This window comes from Nicotiana tabacum, chromosome 1 (genome assembly GCF_000715075.1).
Source record: "Nicotiana tabacum cultivar K326 chromosome 1, ASM71507v2, whole genome shotgun sequence".
Classification (NCBI taxonomy): Eukaryota; Viridiplantae; Streptophyta; class Magnoliopsida; order Solanales; family Solanaceae; genus Nicotiana; species Nicotiana tabacum.
In genome coordinates this window covers 139479665-139501974 of record NC_134080.1, presented here as the reverse complement: position 1 = coordinate 139501974, position 22310 = coordinate 139479665, and positions in this window count along the sequence as shown.

The following is a 22310-nucleotide window of genomic DNA, read 5'->3' as shown; positions in this document are numbered from 1 at the left end:
CTTTTGCATTGTTGGGATACCGCACCACTGTTCCTACTTTGGTGGGGGCGACTCCTTACTCTTTGGTGTATGGTATGGAAGCAGTGATACCCGCAAAAGTGGAAATCCCGTCTCTTCGAATCATTGCGGAGGCTGAGATCGATGATGATGAATGGGTGAAAAGCTGCCTTGAGCAGTTGAGTTTGATTGACAAGAAAAGATTGGCATCAGTGTGTCATGGTCAGTTGTACCAGCAAAGAATGGCAAGAGCGTACAACAAGAAAGTGCGTCCGAGGAAGATGGAAGTGGGACAGTTAGTGTTGAGACGTATTTTGCCTCATTGGGCCGAAGCAAAGGGAAAGTTCGCTCCAAATTGGCAGGGACCATTTGTCGTAACCAGAGTGTTGTCTAATGCTGCATTATATCGGACAGATGTGGAAGGAAAATGTGTAGAAATGGCCATCAATTCCGATGCGGTTAAGAGATACTATGTATGATTTCTTTATTTTGATTGTACTTGTTTGTATTTGGCATATTTTAAAGATTGAAATGACGAAGGCATTTTGTTCTGCCATCTAAACACTTTTACCCCTTGTCATCCCCTTTGAGCCTTACTTTTTTCTTTCATATCCCTCTTTTGGAATCAATGGCACCATTAAGAAACGCGAGTGCGGAAGAAAAGAAAATGAAAAGAAAAAGAAAAAGAAATAAAAGTGAAAAGAAAGAAAGAAAAGAAAGAAAGAAAAGAAAGAAAAGAAAAGAAGAAGAAAATTGAAAGTGAAAAGAAGGAAGAAAAGAAAAGAAAAGAAAAGAAAATGAAGAAAAGAAAGGAAAAGAAGAACAGAAAAGAAAAAAAACACAACAACGTAGTCTCTATGACGTGAACTACGTTTGACTTGATCCCGAAAGGGTACGTAGGCAGCCTCGCTGAGGTTCAGTCATACCAAAATAAAAATCTAAAAGTCCCCAAGCAAGAAACTGGGGCAGAAGTTGTGGTGGTTGTGAAAGAAATTGGATTCCGAAAGTTGTAATTTTAACCCATTATGAAATTGTTTTGAGCCTTTCATACCCTTTCTTTCTAACCCCGTCCAAAGCCCACATTACGGTCCAAAGAAAGATCTTCTGATCAGTCTTTGAGAAATGCCAAGTCAAGCAGGTAAAAGTAATTCACGTTAGGGGCAACACTCTGGTACAAGCAAGGAGAGAAATTAAAATGAGAGAGTCTTATTGGTGAAAACCCTCACGGGCACCGTAAGGCGATGGGAGTTGAGAGAAATTAAAATGAGAGAGTCTTATTGGTGAAAACCCTCACGGGCACCGTAAGGCGATGTGAGTTGAGAGATGAACGAATGAAAGAGGTATGCTGGTGAAAATCTTTCAAGGCGCACCGTAAGGCGATGTGAGTTAAGAGATGAACGAATGAAAGAGGTATGCTGGTGAAAATCTTTCAAGGCGCCGCAGGATGAACAAGGTTAAGGTTTGGGTAAAGTAATCAAGTGATGGAAATTCTGGGGCAACAAAGTGTGGCGACCAAGGGCTGGGTAGTTGGATAGATTGGGCCGATTAGTCCGAAATGCATGTCATGACCATTGGTACCAGCTGTTCCGGTCAGATAAGTTTCTTTCCCTTTTCTTTTCAGCAGTCATCCGGTTTTGGATTATCACTATCCTTAACTCGTAAAATCATAGCATTTCATTTCTTTTGGGGGTTCAGTTCTGTGCAAAGCAAGCGGGAAGGGATTTCAAAGCTCACTACCAGCTTCCGAAAATGGTAAAGCATAATGTGGTCAGAGCATGTCAGCAACAACCTGATGTAAAGTGGAGTATGGGGAATCACCGGAAGTGTCATCAGTGGGATGATTGGGAAATATCGTGGGAAGTGCAAAGGTTCAGATAAAAGGTTCAGAGGTGTGAAACAACAACATGGGTACAAAACACTCGGTTTGTCAGAGTCAGGGGTTTGAAAGACAAGAAGAAGGCAAGCGGTTCGGGGCCAGTTCATGGAAGCTGGTCAAAATAAAGCGATACAGTGGAAGGATTTTCAGTAAGAATGCCATCAACTAACCACCATTTTAAACTGACGAAATTTTCTTTGATTGAAACAGGGGAAGAAACGTCGGTTGTATTGGAGAGACCCTCCATGAGGGAAAAACAAGCAGTAATCAGGACCCCGCCTGGAGAGCAGGGAATACATTCAATCGCAGCAGTCAGGAGCCCGCCTGGAGAACAAGGGAATACAATTTAAAGTTTTAGCTTTCAAAATTCTTTGTTTTGACTATTTTGTGAAGTCAGGAGCCCGCCTGGAGAGCAAGGAATACATTTCAAGCTCAGAATTCAGGAGCCCGCCTGGAGAGCAGGGAATACATTTCAAGTTCAGAAGTCAGGAGCCCGCCTGGAAAGCAGGGAATACATTTCAAGTTCAGAAGTCAGGAGCCCACCAGGATAGTAGGGAATACATTTCAAGTTCAGAAGTTAGGAGCCCGCCTGGAGAGCAGGGAATACATTTCAAGTTCAGAAGTCAGTAGCCCGCCTGGAGAGCAGGGAATACATTTCAAGTTCAGAAGTCAGGAGCCCGCCTGTAGAGTAGGGAATACATGTCAAGTTCAGAAGTCAGGAGCCCGCCCGGATAGCGTGGGAATAACTTCAAGTTTGGAAGTCGGGAGCTCATCCGTACAACAAGGGAATACTTTCAAGTCCAAGTCCAGAAGTCGGGAGCCCACCCGTAGAACAAGGGAATACATTCAAGTTCAGCAATTTGAAGAAAGGAACAACACCTCAGTTTGTAGTTTGCAATGGCAACAAGGGAACACAAGACAACAAAGCAACAAGGAAGTACAAGAACAAGTTTGAGGAATTTAGATAGAATTTTGTAATTCATAGGTCATAGCTTAGTTTAGCTTCTTTTATTTTTGACATGGTGTAATAAGGAAGGTCAGCGAGCAGCAGCAGCAGCAATCGCAGTGAAATCACAGCTCCTGGTAGTCCCAGCTACCAGACACTCCCGAACTACACTGACCTGATTCCTGTTTAGCCCAGGATATGTAGGTAACCTCTGAAGAAGGGTGCGGTCAATTTTTCCAAAAATGCTTCACACGGAATCTTCAAACAGGGCAAAAATCGTTTGTATTTGCTCACTTATCTTTGCCCGAAAACTTCTCATGTTTCCGAGCAAAGAGGGGCAGCTGTGAGCACGTGATTTTTGCCCTACATATGAATTATTCCCAAAATTCAAACAAAATGATCTTTTTCATTATTTTACAATTTTGTGAATTTTGGGTCATTTTCTGTTAATTGTTTGCATTTTTGTGTATTTTAATTCAGATGAAAATACAAAAAAAAAATACATTTGGCATTTGCATTTAGGATTTAACATCATATTTTAGGATTAATTAGGGGTTAATTTGTTTTAGAACAAAATATAAAGAAAATAACAAAAAATAGTCCACTTTTGCATTTTTAATTGTTAATTGTTGAATTTGTCACGAAATAGATTTTAAACAATTTTAGGAGTTAATTAGTTTAACTTTGAGATATATTAGGACTCTATTTTACTTTTTAAATTTTTATAAAATCAGAAAAAATACAAAAATACATAATGAAATACAAAAATAGATAAAAGAAATAAAGAGAATACAAATAAAAAGGGAGAAGTGGACTGGTACAACAAAGTGGGCCGTTTAATTCGTTTCTTCAGCCCAAATACACACCCGAAATGACCCAGCCCAGTAGCCTCTACTCGGTTCGCCCATTTCCATAACTAAAACGACGCCGTTTGGCGTCGATCAATCCAGGCCGTCGAGGTTAATCAATCCAATGGTGGAGAAGTGAGGTCTTATTAGTATAAGACTGTCCGAACCCCTTCACCCTCCCCTCCTATCTCATCTCTCAGAACTCACCCCTACATAAACCCTAGAGACGCCGCCTCTATACGCTCTGTCAAGCTCGCCGGCGGTGACGACGGTAACCACTCCAATCCAGACCAAAATAACACCCTAGAATCTCCTCTTCTCCCTCATCTCGAATCTGGCCATAGCATTCCTCAAATAATAGCCGAACGGTTCGAATCTTGAAGCGAAGTTTTCCGTCCAAAACCCAAATTCGTCTAAACCTCCCCAAAATCACACCACATACTCCTCTCACCACCCTTTTCCTAAACCTTTGACTAATTTCCTTCAAATCCCACTGGGCCGCCGCAAATTTTGGATCTAGGGTTTCTGTCGGCGTTTCTGGAATTTCTCGGGTTAGCCAAGGGCCCATATGGTTTCAAGTTGTATTATGTGAGTGTTCTTGGAAAGAACAAGCCCATAATATTGTTTGGAAACCAAGTGAAAAGTCAGTCAAGTCGAAGGTTTGAAATCAGTGAGTTTCTCTCTTCCTTGTATTTTCGAATTATCCTCTCTTCTTGACGATTTTGCTTCATTAATTGATCTGGATTCGGTGTTATCCATCTAGGGTTAGTAATTGAAGTTTTCTTATTTGATTGTTGTTCGAGTTCTGTTAAATGTTAATTTTGTCATTAGTATAAAAATTAGTTCTTGTTCAGTGTTTAGTTTAGTTTAAATTTTGATGTTTTTTTTTCTAGTTGATTAATGTTGCTTTAAATTTCATGTGCAATTGGAGTCTGTGATGATAGGTTTAATTCTCGTTTTAATTAGTTAATTTCTTCACTTTGATTTAGTTGCTAAGAATAGTTCATTAATAAGTTTAACTTCGTATTTAGCTTAATATGTCTAGCTAGTTTGATTGTAGGTGATTATCTGCTTATGAACATTTGATTTAGAGTTTGTTTAATTAAACCATAGTTTTAACTGAGGTGAAGGGTTGGTCAGTTTGGGGTAAATAACAGGGCATTGCAAGGGTAGTTTAGGAATGAGAGGGTAAAGAATCTTATAGTTGTTACTTGAAATTCCTAGAGCATTCTAGAAGGGGTTTTAGGGTGAGAATTTAGAAAATAATTGCACTTACTTGAGGAACAAGTCAATAACTAAAGGACTAATCTGAAAATAAATAAGGGACTGAATTGTAAACAGAAATTAAGGGGCTGCCCTCATCTTTGCCTATAAAAGGCATGCCTCTTTGCCTTAACAGAGAGGTATCAACCAAAAAAAATTCCCCCAAAAACTCTCCCTAATCTCAGATCTGATTTTGAAATTTAAGCATTCAAAAACCCAAAAAAAAACGATACAAAACCTCTAGAAAAACAAAAAAAATCAGGAAGTACTGTTCTAATGAAAAATTAACAAGTTAGTTCCAGGATTGGTGTTGGGTCTACTTGAGTTTTGCAAGTGTATTTGGTTCACTATTGGTTTTAATCATCTCTGACTGATTCCTGGGCTAATTGAATACTGATTCTGTTGCTATGGTTTGCTGTAAAAATTGTTGCTGATATTCTCTTCTTCTTCTTACGCTTCATATCCAGGTACACATTCAAAATTCTGATGTAATTATGATCTTGAACATGGAATAAATTGCACACTTGCTTGGTTCTGAGAACTGCTGCTGGCTGTTGGATTTAAATGGATGTTAGAATTGTTAAGCATAGTTGAGTAGTGATTTGTTGTATATAAACTTCGGATTTATTTTTATTCATGGACTGTTAGCTAATTCAAGGTCTTCTGATGCAAATTTTGTAGTCATTAGGTGATAATTGGATATGATTTAAACTTCTAGTTGATATTATTTAATGTTAATTGAAGCTACTGAATTCAAAGTAGAAGTTTAACTACAAACTGAAATTTGATTTGAGCCCAGTCATGATTTAATGTTGAGGTCAGCTCAGATGTGATAATAGTTTAACTGGACTAGGTCGGTAATATGGTTGTCCACCATTTTAACATATACATGAGAATAAGTGTTCTGGACTTAGTTAATGTGTATATTTGAATTGTTATCGTTGAATTAACGTTAGAATTTGTGAGTATTCAAATTCATGGAATTGGTTCATTGAGTTTAGTAGTTTGCTTTAGTTAATAACCTCCCTTAATTTGATCAACACCTTCAAATAAATACCTTCAGTTATTTGCATGCCTGAGTATGAAGCTACAATCAAAACAATCAATACTAGCTTGAATTAAGTGAATAAACTTGAGACAACTCAGGAGTAATTGCTCAATTCGAATTGTTGCGTCTGGGCTTTTGACTCAATATAGTTTTCAGTCCTTGAATGAGCAGCCCAGGCCCATCTCTGATGGCCGTGTATATTTGGGTCCAGGTTGAAATCAGCGCATAGCCCATCATTGGTGTGGGCATGAGCGTAACACTCTCTTCGTTGGGCTTGTCTTAGAGCCCGAGGGCTTTGGTGCAGATTTATTATGTGGTTTGCCTTAGTCCAACAACAAATTAATTAGGACCTTTCTTTTATCTGTAGAGACAATAAAGGTAGAAAATCATAGTCTCTTTAGGATTGGCCTTTAAATAAAAATGAGATGAGCCTCGCCGAATAAAAATGCAAAATTGCGGGGCCCTCAATAAATATTTGTTTTAAAATACTTAGATTTAGGGATGGGCCGTTTAGCGAATTTCACGGCCCTCCCCAAAGATAATAACGCGTTAGACTCTTTAGGCGCGATTTTAATAAAATTACATTCTTAAATTCGGGTGTGCATTTCATGCGACCAAAAACAAATCCTAAAACGTTATATAAAAATGTGTCAAGGATCTGGGTGCATTTCATGTGACGTGATCCGAAAACACGTTTGTTAAACGGTGTTCACTTTCTTAAAATTTTTAATTAAAGCGGTAAATGATCTTTAAAATTGGCACATAAGTTCAACATGTATTAAAATCAGATAAAAAGCTAAACACGACAGTTGAGCGACCGTGCTAGAACCACGGAACCCATGAATGCCTAACACCTTCTCCCGGGTTAACAGAATCCCTTACTCGAATTTTTGGTTCGCGGACTGTTAACAGAGTCATATGTTCCTCTGTTCGGGATTCAACCGGTGACTTGGGACACCATTAATCTTCCAAGTGGCGACTCTGAACAAATAATAATAAATCCCGTTCCGATTGTCCTTTAAGTGGAAAAACTCCTTTACACCCTTGCGGTGTAGGTAAAAAAGGAGGTGTGACACCTGGTCTAGCATGGGTTTATCCAGGCCTCACCAACTTAAAGCCTGGTTCATCCTAGCTTTATCCAGGCCTCACCAACTTAAAGCCTGGCCTAGCTGAGATGAAAATTTCACCTACCCAACGCACTGCTCAACCCAAATCTCTGAAAATACAACGTATTAGCCTACCTTGACACCACAAAACCTTAATTTACATAGTGATGTTTTTCGGGGACTTACATTCTCCCCCGCTTAGGATTATTCATCCTCGAATGAGGAGTAGAGTCCGCCCCCAAACACTTAACATAATATATTCCTTTTCTCACATACCTCAAGTCCCTAAATTTTGACTAACTCCCAATTTTTTCAGAAATTTCGGCAGCGTCATCTTTGTAACTAGGCTTATCCACCTGCCAGAGAACCAACAAAACCGTCCTAACAACACATCCACAACTCAATAAAGCATCACAATTATATATCAATAACACTAATTCCAGCATTACAAGCACTACATTATCATAATTATACCTGGACATTTGACATGAACTACATAGTTTAAAATCATATCACCTAGAAGGTACCTTTCAAATCAAAACCAATTGCTATACGATCAAGCAAAAATATTTTCTTCCCACAACACTCTCGGCCTCAAGGTGGCCCCTTCGACTTACAGACTTTTCCATAACACATTAACGGAACAATCTCAACTCCTAGATTTATCTAACAAGGATGACAAATAGATACCCCCATAGGCCAACTGTCCATTAACTTCACCTTCAGTAATTTCCACTGAAATGATGCACAAGGGATTCCCAACTACATTCTTAGACATAGACACATGAAAACATGGAATACATGGGGAACAACAATGGGAAGACTTCGTACTCATAGTGTGGCCTAATGTGAACACACTTATTTTACCTTCATTATCAATTCACATAATATCTTTAGGGAGAAAATATTTAGAATAACCCGTTCACCCTCTTAAACTCTAAGTCTTTACGCGATCGCCCACACTAAACCTTTGATAACCTTCAACAATTACTCTAAGATGTGTTATCATAAACTGACCACAAAATTACCTATCTAATAGATGTGATCACACGGTGATGCTTCTTCTTTGACATGTTTGAACCTTCAATGCCCAATAGATTTAATACGATGAGGAACAACGGAGTTCATGATTGGACTGGAATTATTCAGGAATCCATTAATGTGCTGAGTAGAGTATTTCATGAGGTTATATGCTAAGAGACACGAAGATTACTACTAACAATGCTGACATTGTTAATCATTGTGACGACATCAATTATTAGATAAGGTAACTAGCACGCATTGATAAGTTGGGAACCATGTACGTGATCCTGAGATCTAAAAGAAGTGGGTCTTTCTAGACATGAGATGCATGGGAGGCATGATCGGGAGGATGAAGACGTAGCATCAGTTATCCTTGGAAAGCGACGAGTTATGCAAGGGGTAGTAACAATTGTTCCTTTATATATATGCCTTGCTCGACAATAGTAAGCTCTAAGGAGAAATGGTCAAGTATGTTACACCAGTTGCCTCCTTGAGTGTAAGGAAAAATCAGTTTAGCTCAAAATGGTAAGATTCTTGCAACATGGATGCGATAGAGATTTCAAAAGAAATACATGAAGTTGAATTACACTCTTAACATTAACTGGCACAAGGAATCTATGCCACAAGCCCATGAGGATGGAAAAGAAAGTGAACACTTATGAGATTATCATAATTCAAATAGCTTAACCCTTCTCGATAATTGATCCTATATGAGAGAATTAAAGATACAACAACTCATCTTCCAAATCACTATGCTCATGATATGTGCAAAAATCTGAAAGCATCTAATCTCAATCTTTCACGAGTGAAACCACATAGCTAGGACATCTTAATATTGGGATGAAATCATGTACTGGTTAGAGGGGTTCTAATGATGATCCGAGGAGAGACAAATAAAACTCATATCCACTCAGGGAGGTGGAGTGACAAAGATAGAAAAACTCCCCGCACATGACAAGGACATAGTCCATGATTCTAGAAGTCGAGTGTGTAAAGACAACGGAACCCAATGAAACAGTATAAAATAATCACGGAAGGTTTGCAAATGTTCATAATGAGTTCTCCATGGATTCGGACTTGAGAAGTACCCAGATGCTACTAAAAGACAGGAGAACATGAGAAGTAGGCATTGTGCCATGATAACCCCCAAAGGTGCATTAGGTCTTAACGGAGAGACTATTATGGGTCCTTATGAGAAAGTAAGTGTTATAGTGACACATAGAAGAGAAACTAACATTCTCTCATGGTTATCGAACAAGTGTTGGGAAACTAGCACAGTGAATTCACTAACTAAGGAACACAATTAACATATGTTGTGGAGGTATAAGGAGAAAGTAAATATTTGACACGAGCTGGACATGCTTCTGCTATATTAACTCCCAAACTGCAATACAAGACCACGTCATGGGCAACCACAATACTAGGAGCAAAGTGAGACACTCACTGTAGGATGTCCCGAGCGGAGATGAAAGTTATACTAAGATGGCAATACAAGATCTTACTATGATGGAGATGTGAGGATCTCAATTTTCAGAGAGACTTTATGCACACGGTGACCATTTCGATTAACATGCACTCATATGATAGGTGCTGATGTATTCTCTTATGTTACTAGATAGTGAGAAGGTTTCGTGATGATACTCGAAAGAGAGTATAATGACTGTTCAAACCATAAAATCCACATACTCCAGTGAGAAAAAGAGTGACTCGAGAAGAATCACAACACTGGATGCTTTACATAGAACTTGACACCACATAGGTAAACTTTACGACGGTGCATGCATAGGCACAAGAGAGCATATGTTGTCCATTTAAATAAAACATTTATGTAAGAAATACATCGAGAATAGTCCCTTGTTGAGAATTTAGGAAAAGCAAGTGGGAAGTATGAAGAGTTATAACTCAATTAAAGGACATAATTATATAACTTAATTCCACAAAAGGGTATAAATAAGAGAATTTGTGATACAGTGGATTCATGAATAATACATCTCGTTCAAAGAGTAGGTGCATGTAATATTTTGTGATTTAGATTCCTGTTAAGACCATATCTATGCAGGCTCCCAATACAGGTGTACATATATAATAAGGAAAAGTATGTGGTGTTCAGAATGATGTACTAATGGGTCACTTACTTGGTAACTTTACATTAGCGGGCCAGTGCCTTAACTGATGCCCTCTGACTCCACATTTGTAGCATACATTGGCACCATACTCACATGACACAACACATGATCTGGTGGTGCAATGACATTAATAAGAACAAGGGTACTCCCCTTAGCAACAAGTTCTACCAATCCCTCCATGGCTCGGTACATTCTCCTAATAAACCCTTGGGCACTCTCCCTCGGATTAAATCATGGGGTCATTCCCTCCTTACTACTTTAAACTCGTGGATTATGGTATCAAGATTACTCATCTTAAGAATAAGACATAGCAAGTAAATTAGCTCCCTATCTTGAGCTCTACCGCATGATCTGGAGTATCAAAGAAGGGTGAAATTCCTAAATGTCCAAGTAGCCTCCTAATTATAGATGTGGTCGACAACACACCAATAAGAAGGACTCTACTAGACACGGCTCCGAGACATCCTAGGACACTTTAAAACATTAGGTTCTGATACCAAGTTTGTCACGCACCAACCTCAGGAGGCGCGACCGGCGCTTAATCGAGTAAACCCGACTAAGCAAGCCTGTAAAGATTCATTCTACCCAAACTAATTCATGAATAAAAAGGAGATGAACTCCATTAATCATACTTTGTAAATATTTCATTAACAACTTCCATTTTGTTTCCATTATCCATTTCAACCATAATATCCAAAATATGACAATTTTTATAGATATGAAGAAAAACATATTTGCCAAATACCAATATTTCTAATTTAATTTAAAATATCAAACACCACTCACAACCTGTCTACGGAGCCTTTAAATACAACTGAAGAGTAATATGGAAATGCCAGCAACAAGGCCTCGGCTATACCTCAAAATACAAAGTACATGATAAACAATGGTACAGGACCCCGAAATGAAGTGGGGCTCACCAAGTCAGCTGAAAGGAAGATGCGTCACTAGCTGTGACCAACACTGCCTGCTATGGAACCACCTACATCCATCTAAAGATGTATCCCCCCGGCAAAAGGGACGTTAGTGCTGTCGAATAGCACTAGTATGTATAACTAAATACCATTTCATTAGAAAGAACAACCATACAAGAATAAAGAAATCATAAGGATCAACAAAGCTTTAAACAATCACCACATCATCAAATAAGGGATCACATAGCTTTCACATAATTTGCATAGCTTTAGGTTGGGACATTTAATACCGTTACATCATCATTCACAATATCACCGCTTTCTTGCGCGTAGTCCGATCACGGCCCGATCGGCTAAGCTGCCTCATTTGAGACATATGCCTCAATCACAATTTCATTCTCACTTTTCGGTTTCAATATCAGCACAATACCACCATGTGTGCAGCATGACATCAGATCACGGTCCGATCGGCTAAGCCGTCTTACCAAGACGTTTCCCTTTTCCATCAATCATCTCACTTCAATTTTTGTTTCACATATATCAGATCATCGGCACTTAGGGCCACAATTATTACATCATACTTGGAACTAGGCCACATTTCACATCATTTCTACTTTCAACATTAACCTTGCAATTTAAGATAATGGGCACATACGAGAGCAATTCAAGTTGTAAGCATAGAGAGGATTTCACATAGTTTGGAATTATAACCATAGTTTAAACTTGACTTGAAATCTAGGCATTTTAGCACATAGTTCACATTCTTCACACATTCTCAATTGCCAAGAATAGCATATTGAACATATTGAGACACACTTTTCACATATATTCTTGCAACACCAATTCATTTGAAGTATCAAGTACTACATCAATAGAATTTTAGGCTTACCACATTTGCATGGACACCAAGGGAGCTCAATTTCTAAGAAGAGGGGGTTTTAGCCATACATACCTTAATAGAGCTTTCCTTAAATTCTTACAATAATTCTGGAACTCTTAGCAACTTCGATCTATTTTATGAGAATTACAAGTTGAACCAAAAATTAGAGAGATAATCAAGATTCTTGCTCATTCGATCACATTATCAAGCACTAGGTGTGCATTATGATTTTATGACCTTTTTGTGAGAGATTCTATCATGCTACATCCCATTTGTTATATTTTTAGCTCACAATCTCCCAATACCCTCTTATCATACATGCATGCGAGAAAATTAACCCTTATACCCATGAACCCACTTGTTAATTACTCATATTTAGCTGAAATTCGAAATTAAGGATTAGGGTGTAGAATCTTACCTCAAGGATGAAGATCTAGTGTGTTTTCCTTGTTAATCTTCAAAGACTTGAGTAAGAATTGAAGAAGGATTTGATGAAGATTACTTTCTCACTCTAGGTCTCACTCTAAAGCATCAGATTTTTCATCAAAAATGACACATTGCGTGTATATAAAGAAATTGGGTTGGGTTATAAGGATAGAAAAATAGATAGTCCAAAATTTTCGGACCGGGCTACACGTCTGGCGTCGCCAGCTTAAAGCCTCGCCTAGCCTGGCTTTATCCAAGCCTCACCTGCTTAAAGCCTGATCTAGCCTGGCTTTATCCAGGCCTCACCAGCTTAAAGCCTAGTCCAGCCTGGCTTTATCCAGGCCTCACCAGCTTAAAGCCTGGCCTAGCTGAGTGTGGTATTATGTTAACAACCTTAATACCATTATATATTATGTTAGTGTGGTATTTTCGTTTAAGTAAAGTATTTTAGTAAAAGCTTTATAAGTATAATTTTGGATAGTTACCATTATTACTAATTATTGATATGGTATTTATTTTGTGTGAAACATTTATTGTAGAAAAATATTTAAAAAGTATGATTTTCTATAGTTATTAATATTACTATTTTCGAAAATGCATTAAATTATACACAGAATATGAGAAAAGTTTATGAGATTTTCTTTATTGTAAAGATATGAATTATTTTTTTCACAAAAAAAAGAAGGTTATCTTTTTATCATTTTAAGAATTTAGCGTACGAAAATTTTTACTTTTTATATGAGATTAGGAAATTAGAAGTTAAAAAAATATATGTATTTTTACATGAATATTTTAATAAAATAATAATGTGTGTATTAATTTTATATAGTACCACATGACCACGATAGTAAAGTATATTATAGTAAGGTGTATAAAGTATATTAAAAGTGAGTAGTATTTTAAGATAATTTTTAATTACGTAGGTAATTAATGATTTTTGGTGGGAGGAATTTATTTTTGTCATATTCTTGAGAATTAAGCATAGCAAAACCTTCACTGACAACTTACATGTTACTATTAATTTTGGTATTGTTCTCCTATTGAAAGGAAACAATCTAGTGTTCCCTGTTTAAGTTTATCCAAAGAAAATTTTAGAAAATAAAAGAAAAGCTCATCTAGACGCTAGAATCATCATAACAAACAGTCAACACGTTTTTTTTGTTTGGTACTTGGAATCTTCGTATCTAAGAAAAAGTCCCTTCGAGATGTTACTAGACTCCCACGTCTTTGTAAATATATTTTCCTTGTACCTTAACCCCAAAAAAACCCATCATCCCTACCCAGCTCTGTTCTACCATATCCAATAAACTTAGCTTCATTTTTTTTTCATACCTTTGGATATTCTTTGATAATCAAATCAACCCAGAAAGAGGAAAGTGGTTGATTGTTAAATATTCAATCAAAAATAAGCAAAGGTATACATAATAAAGAAGCAGAGGAGGAATATCAACTACTTAAGGATGTGCTCTGTATTTGTTTGCAGGGACGAAGGGAGAGTGCTACGTACGGGTTCGGACGAATCCATTAGCTTTTGTTTAGACCTTGGATTTGTATTTGGAAATCCATTAAATATGTATAAATACTCAATTGTGAACCCAGTAACTAACGAGTTACGGGTTCGATTGTAATTTTAGAACCCATAAACTTCAATATCTAACTCCGCCTCTGTCTGTTTGCAATGAAGATGAAAGAGTTCTACAAAGACAGGCAGCAGCACGGGCTTGTCCTTACTGTGGAGGAATGATTCAAGCTGTGGATTTGGAGAGCCAGTGGAGACTGCTTTGTTCCGCTTTCTTTCAAGAAAAAAAAAACTTGGTCGCGGAAGTGACTTTTATTGTATGCCAAGAAGTGTTGTTCAATACTTTTGTGCCCATGGAAGTTAACAGCTTTAGCGGTAGTTTCTTCACATGTTTCCTTGCGTTTACTTCAAATTATTCATCTTGGTTGTGGGAAATAATTAGGATAATGGTTGAAAAGGTGTTAGACAAGGAATTTTCAGTAGGTATTTGCAGAAAATTATGAGGATAGAAAGTGAAGAGTTATTACGACAAGTGATGAATTGGCTAGATAGTAGTTGAACTTCTTTTATGATGCGACCTTCATGTAGATAGACTCGATGAAGATTTTCTTTGCATAGCTTCTTAATTGCTTCGATCTTTTCATACAACTTGTTTTGTGTTTTGTTACAATCAACGTGTGTAGAGGAATTATCAAGGAATAGGCTCAGGTACGTTAAGGTTAAGCCCTTCCTTCATTTTGGCATGATTTCGTCACTATACAAGTTTGATAACGAGACATAAAGAAAAATTCATATCAATTTGCGTATATTTTGCTAGTTTCGCAAGTTACGTATATTTTTTAAATTTTATAAATTGCCATATTCTCCTTATGGGGAATTCATATTCAGTCAAGTATTTTCTTCTTCTAGTCAAAAGAGCAGACAGTTTACATATATATAGTATTAAAAGTATTTTCATTACCATCGAGTTATAATCGATGGGCAGGCCTCTATTGGGCAACCTCTGATCAGATGGTAAGTTATATACCGAGCCTACTGTGGCTGAGCGCCTATGAGCGAGCCCAGTTGGCCGAGATACAAAGCCTAGTATAACCGAGCGACTATGAGCGAACCTACTACGGCAGAGTAGTTATATATATACCGAGCCTACTGTGGCCGAACGCTTATGAGCGAGCCTAGTTGGTCAAGATACAGAGCCTAGTATGGCCGAGCGCCTATGAGCGAGCCTACCACGATAGAGCAGTTATATATATACCGAGCCTTATAGGCCCGGACAACTATTTTACTTATTATATTAAGAGAATTGAGTCAGTATCAGCTGGTATAGATAATCAGTTTGACGAGTCCTCATAGTAGACGAGATTCGCATTCAGCAAAGGATCGATAAGACTCCACCTCATTCGGAATGCATCCGAGTCTATGAGTCATTGTATTAGAGCTTTGCTACAGACTTATGGGTAGGCCGGTACCCTATCCCATTTGATGTCGAATAATCTTAGAGACTTTGTAGGTAGAGGTTCATTTTGTACAGTATGTCAAAGGCCTTGACGGCTCATATGTATTCATGTTTTAAGAAAAATGATTCATTAATACAACGTTTTCCCACTTATAGTTATACATTACGAGTTGTGGCCAAGTTGGCCCATGATAGTTGCACAAGGAAAAAAATGAGTTATAGAGTGGTTCGCTCGGGCCAGTTCGGCACCAGGTGCCAGCCACGCCTCCCTAGGCTTGGGGCGTGACAATACGCTTCTGCAGAGTCACAGGCGCGGAAGGTGTTCCACAGATGCGATCATGGTTCTTTAAGCTGAAGTCGCAGATGTGATGTTTTAGCTCGCAAATGTGAGGCCGCAGGTGCATTATTTTGTCCACAAATGTGGAAGTTCTGGGCAGACTCATTATATATCGAAGTTTGCATTTAGGCTATGATAAGCCTAGAATTGACTGTTAATCTTTAAGCTATGATGTTTCTCATATTTGTAATATTGTGTGAACTATTTGAGCCATGTTTGACACTACATAGAGGTTTAACCATTGAATGAACTTGATAAATGCCATTTTTATGATAAAATTGCTAATTTGAGCTATGATAGTACACTTTACACATGCCTACACTTTAGCATGTAATTTATACCAATCGAGGAGCATGAGATTTGCTATTCATTTATCATACACATATATTCTTGTTTATTTGCTCCTGTGTGATATGATTTGACTGGATGCCTGTGACCACGCCAGGCGGATTGTGTTGTTATGCATGTGACCATGTCGGTCGAATTATGATATTGTGCCTGTGACCACGCCGGGAGGATTGTGTTGTTATGCATGTGACCATGCCGGGCGAATTATGATATTGTGCATATGACCATGCCAGGCGTATTATGTTGTTATGCTTGTGACCATGTCCGGCGGATTATGAAATTGTGCATGTGGCCACGCCGGGCGAATTGATATTATTAGCACGTGAATTGTCCGTACAGCACGTGAGTTATCCGTGCGGATCTAGATATTAATATTATAGCACGTGAGTTGTCCATGCATCACATGAGCTGTTCGCGCGGTTGATATTATTAGCATGTGAATTGTTCGTGTAGCACGTGACTTGTCCATGTAGGATGTGGAATGGATCCATCCCCCTAGGGTCACCCTCTCATATTTCTCTCTTGATGGTGCACACGCGAATTGTGAGAAACCGATGAGTTTCTGGTTGATGTGATATTTAGTTATGGAATTTCATCTTTACTTGCAATTTTCTCGGTTGTTTACCTGATATACTTGCATATCTTCCTTATATGCTGGATTGTTGAGTGAACAGTATACTTTAAACCAAAGAATTATGAGTGTTAAAGTGGTTTTTCCTAAGATTTCCTGATTTGATCATATATTTGTTCTATACTTGTTGAAATTATAAACTGCATAGGAGTTAGTGAGTATAATCTATAGTTCTTGCTTATTTTACCTCGCCGAGGTTAGTTAGGATACTTATTGAGAACATGGGATCAGTTGTACCCATACTATGCTTCTGCACCTTGCGTGCAGATCTTGGAGTTGATGCGGCTGTGTACGACGAGAGCTGGCATTGAAGATCTACTTGTGTTCTAGTTATGACTATCACTTATCCTTGGTAGCTTTACATTCGAATTCTGTTCATTTAAATTTCAAGAAGATGTTGTAATTATTTTAATTCAGTTTGGTAAAAATCTAAATCTTAGTGGCTCGTGACTTGTACTACCAGTCCTTGTGAAGTTGTATAAAAATTCAGCTATTTGATTTTTGACTCTTATCATTATCACTGTAGTGTGTTTTATTTTTTTTTGTCTTACCTAGCGGGTTGGGTTAGGTGTCATCACAACGGGTTGGATTTTAGATCGTGACAGGTTCCTTCTCCTGTAAAGCTCTACTATTCCGACCACGATCCACTCTTCTATTGGTAGAAAACATGTCCGATGACTGAAATCCTTTATTTCCATTCCCATCAACCCTTTCATAAGGCTAAAAGCGACTCCTGGAAGACCTTCGATCTGCATCAAAATCAGTTTTGAACTTCTCCTGATTTCGATCACGATTACGTCCGTTAGAAGACATTGAAGAGCCCAGTTGATCATCTTCTTTTCTAATTTTTTATTCATAATGATTGTGGACATCTGCCCATGTGGTTGCTTGAAATTCCAAAAAACTTTCCTTCAGTTTCCTGGAGGCATCAAAACTCAGTAGATTGAGATCTTTGGTGAACGTTTCAATTGCCCACTCATCTGGTACTGCCGACAACAACTTCTTTCCTTCTAAAATCGGACCTTGAACACTCTCAATAGTTTGTGCAAACCGACAAGGCTGCTATGGACAACTATATTTCAAAACATAGAAGCCGACAAGGACACATACTATCCAACTATACGTGACTTTCTACATACCTCTAATAGAGTGTACAACTGTATAAAGGACGGTACTAGGCCTCTCGTACCAATATATGTGTACAAAAATATCATACCAAAACCCAATAGCAGCTCCGTATCAAATGGAGCACACCAACTCTCGTTGAGCAAGGATCCTAAAAAGGGGGACCGTCAGACTGTCTACCTGCACCTCCAAGCATGAAACATAGGCCCCCAGGCAATAGGGGCGTTAGTACGAATAATGTACCAAGTATGTAAGACATGAAAGTTAGTATATAAAAGACAGGATAGAACCATATAGCAGAGGACTCAATATGTAAGTTTGAACAGCTCTATGAATCATGAAACATTTATAATGTAATGTTGTGCGTATAAATGTCATATCATGCATAGGTATATGCGTACATAACATCATCAAGCCTCTATCGGCATTCCATCATATCATCTTGGCCTTAGTGGTAAGGTATGCGTACATATTACCCTCCCCAGACCCCACTTGTGGGATTATACTGGGTCGTTGTTGTTGTTGTTGTTGCATCTTGGCCTCAGTGGGCGAAATCATCAATGTATACCAGTTGATCAGGTGGTGATGCGTATATAATATTGTAACCTTTCCCCATACCCCATGTACATATAATATACGCATATATAATGCTATCTGATCATGGGTTAATGTACATGTATAAATGAAAGCAATGTATAATGAAGTAAGTCAATAAGATCTCTTGGAATGTCATAAGATCAATATGCCTTCGGTTAATATCACGAAATAAACTTTACCAACTTACGTATTTTCTGAGACCCGTGAATGGACGATATAATAATAGGACACATGGGGAATAAAAAACATAGGCACCCCTAGTACTTCTCAGAATATTCATTTGAGAAAGTTGTGGGTTTGCTCGTTTTGTCTGTATCATATGAATCATGCCAAAAGGAAAGAAGGGATAGCCTTAACATACCTCAAGTCGTCAATGCAACTCAACAACGAGCTTATGACAAATAGTGTGCCAACCCTATAATAAAGAAATACATGTACAACTTAGATGGCGCTAGTATGTCACGTATCTCAAATGATAACTCGATTCTAAAATAAAACAGGCAGCATTTCCTTTACTTTCTCTTAACTACCCTACATTCGGCAACCAAAACCCACAACAAAGACTTAAATTAATTCCTTTATGAACTCAATCCATCAATATACATGAGTATACACCAAAACAATCCGATCTACGCTTGTATACGATATTCTTACACTTTTCCTTAATTTATATTCATGTAACGCAGACACAATCACATCACCACAACATCAAGTATCTGGATATACACAACGAAACTCCTTCAATAACACATCAATACGCTCCCACAAACCAAATTTTTAATCATAACTTTCGACCTATACTTCATTCATCAATAACAAAACAATGATCCAAATGACCTCAAATACACGGAGAAGCGTATAATATCACCTTGAACAACAAGAACAACAACACATATACATATTTATAACTACATTTTCAACCCTTCAACACTATCAAACCCTCCTCAAATACACTACAAGAACCTTTATTTCTACATCAAGAAGAATTCAAAGTGAATTTCTCCAAGTAGAAGATAAACTTATCTAGAAATATTATTGAATTCTTACCTTAATTATTTGAATAAAGGGAATAGGATGAACTGGATATAAGCCTTCCCAACATCCTTTACAAACAAAACCTCCAAACCAAGAGGAAAACTGCAAGATAATTGCCTTAAAGAGGGCTGGCCGTATGGTGCAATTGTAAGGAGCTTCTAATTGAATAAGAGGGTTCTTATATGTATTGTATAACGTGCAACAGCTCGTAAATGACCTCCTTCAATTTGAAGATTTGATATATATCAATTTGCAATGGCTAAGGGGCCTTGGACGGTTGAAGAGGCAGCATTTGTCTTTACTTGCTAATAGATATTTTACAAAAAATACATATATACACATAAGCACCTGAACATATCTTTACTAATTATAGGACCTATATTATTCTAATCATGGGTATTATGCATATTTACATGGTATATGTTATTTTAACATCATAACCAATCCTCATTAACTTTCTAAATTATCGGCTTCTAATCTCTTTCAACATGTACTTTGCACTTGTTAAACATGGCATAAATATTTACAACCTCAAGGATAATCTTGGACTTTTCTTCATTAGCATGAGCTTTAATGAAAGAATCTACAAGCATTTCAAAAGAATCAATTGAATGATTAAGTAAAAGAGAATACTAAGTTAAAGCAACCTTCTTTAGGGTTTTGCCAAATTCTTCAAACGATAGATTCGATCTCGTACGGGTCCAAGTCATTTCCTTTTACAGCCGTAGTATAAGTTGTAACATGCAGTTGTGGATCTGAAGTCTCATCATACTTCGAAATATCTGGCATCTTTAATCTTTTCGGAATCAGCTCCGAGGCCGTACTTGATTTGAATGGCACTTGTGTATACTTTTTTGAATCTGGATCCTTCAACATCGGTGGTGCTCCCGAGATTTGATCCATACTAGCATGGAATTCCTTAGCATTTTAGTCCATTCGTTCATTCATTTCTCTCATGAATCTCATGAGCTCAGTTTTGAAAGGATCATTAACATTGTTGTCGTTCTGGGATCCACTACCTGCACCACCTGCCTCATTTTCATTAGCACCAAACTCTTCCCTCAAAGAGATGTTACCGGTTCTTTGCAACGTTTGATTTGCAGGCACGCTGGGAGGGACTTAAATTCCTCCATTGGAGTTATTGGAAGCAGTCGAAAGTGCATGCTTCAACTCCGTTATTACTCGGTCTTGTCTTGAGAGATGCTTTATAATTTTCCTTTGTTGCTCCCTCAAAATTTGACTGTTTCAATGACATGCTCATCGTTCATATCATCAGGAGTTGGACTTGTGACATGTCGGGGATTTTTTCTCATCGTTATCATCAGGAGTTGGACTTGTGACATGTCGGGGATTTTGTTCTTCGTGAACTAGAGTTATTTTGTTTCCTTTATTGCAAGTATCCCTAGATTAATCATCACGCTGGAACACATCCTCACGCTCGTTGTATGCTCCAATATAATTGGAATTATTCACATCGTTAGCTGTCATATCTGATTTTTCCTTTGCTAAAGAAAAGAATCAAACTGTGTCAGTAATTGATGAATGGATCAAAGTAATTACACAATTGTCTATGCCCCACGATGGGTGCCAAATTGTTTACTGGTAAAACGGTACAGTGGAATTTGTAACATAATTTATATTCATGTGAATTAATTTGATCCAAGAATATAAAATAAGTAAAGACAGAAATAAGATTGTTAAAATAACTTTAAGAAATACAAGCATGGTTGTGGATTTAATTTCTCTAGAAGCAGTAACAAGAGCAATATTAAGAACTGAAGAAAGAGAATAATTTGATAGAATGAGAGCTGATTTTAGCTTTGAGTACAGAATATTTCATGTTCCATAATGAATATAAATTCTCCTATTTATAGCTCTACTTAGGGAGACAAGATCCCCAAATTACGCTCTTCTTTAATGTGGATAAAACCCTTCTTGATGGATGCATAAGGACTGAGCATTAATACATAGATTATTTGTAACGGATGCCCATTCAATGTTGTCTTTTCCAACCGATGTCTTCCTTTCAAATGTTTGTTCTCGGTTCCAATATCTTCATAACTCATTCAGCACCAGTCATATGTTTGTATCAGGTGCCAACTATTTGTTAACTTATATCTTACCTGTCTTCAGTTTCACCTGTCATCTTGTCGTTTATCGACTTGTCGCTAATCAATTTTACCTCATACACCTTATACACGACAGCAACAATTTTGGTGTGGGTGGTTATTTCTGTGATAACTTTTCTTACTTATCTCTTCTAATCGGGTTGGATCAGCCACATGAAGCGATACACAACCTAGTCACATTTTCCAACACAAAGAACACTAATAAATCTTTGACAAAATGCCAAAAGTTTAAGTTCTAGGCCAACTAATTCAAAATCCAATTTGAAGATATAAACAATGGATAGGCATGGTAACATAGAGAATAGCAGAAACAGAGAACATTTTATATGATTAATTTTGAAAGATTATGACACAAATTACTTTTTAATCAAAATTGTTACTCTATTTCAATTTAGATGAGGTAGTTTGACTTGACACGAGTCTAAAAAAAAGGAAATAAGACTTTTGAAACTTGTGGTATTTAAAGCATAAGGATAAAAACTTTGTGGGACCATAACATTTATGTGGTTATAAAAGATTCTCATTTAAGGTAAAACGAATAATTTAAAGTTAAATTATTTTAAATTATAAAAATATGTCATTCTTTTTGGAACAAACTAATAAAAAAAGTGTGTCATTAAGTTTGGGCCCGAGCTTAACACGGAGTACCTCTGCCACTAGTATGCACATAATCGAGACTC